The sequence below is a fragment of the Pelobates fuscus genome, chromosome 5 (assembly GCF_036172605.1).
Source record: "Pelobates fuscus isolate aPelFus1 chromosome 5, aPelFus1.pri, whole genome shotgun sequence".
Classification (NCBI taxonomy): Eukaryota; Metazoa; Chordata; class Amphibia; order Anura; family Pelobatidae; genus Pelobates; species Pelobates fuscus.
The window spans coordinates 6,370,163-6,372,985 of NC_086321.1; the positions used below are offsets into that span (position 1 = coordinate 6,370,163).

Below are 2,823 nucleotides of genomic sequence, written 5' to 3' on the forward strand. Positions count from 1 at the left end.
CACCCTTAATTCACCTTAAGCAAGCCGTATTAATGTTATGCGATAAGGGCTTCATGCGGCCTTCAGTGACCCTCACCAGTTATGCTATACACCATGTGGACATTTAATGACTGCCTGATCATCAGATGCAATGCTATACACACTCCTGTCGTATTAGTTATGACATAGTACAGCTTGAACAGTGTAGCATCTTCACGTTCTTAGCAGTGTTATCATTGTACCACTTATATTATTTTGCACATATAAAGCAGCAGACTTGCTTTGTGGAAATTACTCCTCCACCAAGATCACACAGATTTTAAGACATCAAGAGGAATATCCAGAATTAAGGATGACTGATCATTTATTTAAAAGCAAGGCCTTCTCATCCGTGTACCAGCAGTATATGGTTCCTGTGTCCAGTGACGTCATGAATCTGATTTTCTCATATTTGAAGGAGAAGAAAAGTAAACCGTATGATACAGCAGTCGATGTTGGCTGCGGTACTGGGAGATATACAATGCCTCTAGCAAAAAGGTTCAAAAAGGTTATCGGTGTAGACATCAGTGAATCTCAGCTTGAGGAAGCCAAACAATTCTGTTCCTTGGAAAATGTAACTTTCCAGGTGGCTGCTGCTGAGAACTTACCCCTTGATGATGCATCTGTGGACCTTGTAAATGCAGGATTTGCTGCTCATTGGTTCAATGTGGAAAAATTTGTGCATGAAGCAGTTCGAGTTTTAAAGCCCAACGGCTGTCTGGCAGTTCATGCTTTTGTTCCAATTTTTAAATTACAAGATGGCAATAATGATGCAGCGCTAAATGTTGTTATGAAGCAGTGTTTAGACAAAATATCAGAATTCAAGTACGAAAACAACAATATTATGCATCACCAGTATGAAGAGGTGTTCAATGCTATACCATTAAAAGACAAGAAGTGGGTTACGGACATCCCCGTTGTATTTGAAATGTCTGTTGAAGAAATAATAGGATTTTTTCAGTCTATATACATGTATCAATAATTCCTGAAACATGATAAAAATGAAGCCATCAGATTCCTGATGCATCTTGAACAGAGGTTTTGTGACATTATAGGAGATGGGTCTGAGTCAGCCCTCATTAAGGTCCATATCAAACACTATTGTGTCCTAGCCTGCAAATCATCATGAGTCTGGAGAAATAATGGACTGGGGAAGAGATGTGTCAACACTTTCCTCTTGTATTCAAAATTTGTAACATATTTAAAGCTCAACAGCAGAACAAGGAACATTTAGCAGATAAATACCATTATTTTCTGCCACATGATAATATTCCATCACACGATGGAAGAGCCAGGAATGAGGACACGTAAGCAGGAAGATTTCCAACTCTCCATATATATTTGTTTTTTGTCTCAACTGCCACATTCAAAAAATTCATTTATGGACACCAACCATCGGTAACATCCCTGTTGCTTTTGTAAAAGCGCTCATGTTTACCGCATATAGAAAAGGTATGTTTAATGTCATAAAACTTACAATAAAATATATGTAATACATTACAATACGTTCATGTAATCTTTAAATAAAGAAAATATTGACCTTTGTTTGAAAAAAAAAAAAAAAAAAAAAAAAAAGGGACTGGAAGCTGTTTTATCCCACCATATAAATAAAATATAGGAAGAAAATAAATTAGGAAGTCTGAATTATAAATTATGTTCACTCTTTGCACATTTTTATAAGTATATATTTATCCTAATGAATGTTCACAAACAGGAAATTGTCACTAAAGAGTAGTGTTGTCGCGAACCCGAAATTTTCGGTTCGCGACAGCGAACGCGAACTTCCGCAAATGTTCGCTAACCGGCGAACCGCGCGAACCGCCATTGACTTCAATGGGCAGGCGAATTTTAAAACCAACAGGGACTCTTTCTGGCCACAAAAGTGATGGAAAAGTTGTTTCAAGGGGACTAACACCTGGACTGTGGCATGCCGGAGGGGGATCCATGGCAAAACTCCCATGGAAAATTACATAGTTGATGCAGAGTCTGGTTTTAATCCATAAAGGGCAGAAATCACCTAACATTGACACCTGTCCTCAAAGCCCTGCCCTGATACACACTGACACAGAGCAGAATAGGGACTGTTCCCCCTACATAGGGTCACTTGGAAGATATGGATTGACACCTGTCCTCAAAACCCCTGATACACACTGACACAGAGCAGAATAGGGACTGTTCCCCGTCCACAGAGACCATGATACACACTGACACAGAGCAGAATAGGAACTGTTACCCCTACATAGGGTCACTTGGATTGACACCTGTCCTCAAAACCCCTGATACACACTGACACAGAGCAGAATAGGGACTGTTCCCCGTCCACAGAGACCATGATACACACTGACACAGAGCAGAATAGGGACTGTTCCCCGTCCACAGAGACCATGATACACACTGACACAGAGCAGAATAGGAACTGTTACCCCTACATAGGGTCACTTGGCAGGAATGGATTGACACCTGTCCTCAAAGACCATGATACACACTGGGGGGAGCTACTGGGGGAGCTACTGTCCTCCCCAACCCCTGCGCGGTGGGTGGGGGCCATAAATCACAATGGGGGGACCTACTGTCCTCCCCCCCTCGGCCCCCACCCCTGCGCGGTGGGTGGGGGCCATAAATCACAATGGGACGGACCTACTGATAGGAGTGGAGTATTGTTCATATCAGTTTAATACCTTCCGCGTCTCCTATCAGTGGACGTGTAAATGGCAGAGATTTTTAATTGTTGAATCCCCTCCCCTTTTTAGGCCAAGGTGGGAAGATGCTTAGACCACTGGTATATTGGTGCCATCTTGGAGGATT

At 41.8% G+C, this 2,823-nt stretch overlaps 1 pseudogene; it reads left to right on the forward strand.

Annotated features, from left to right (window-relative positions):
* Positions 1–243: 243 nt before the first annotated feature.
* On the forward strand, positions 244–1,167 carry LOC134612355 (putative methyltransferase DDB_G0268948; annotated as a pseudogene).
* Positions 1,168–2,823: the final 1,656 nt, after the last annotated feature.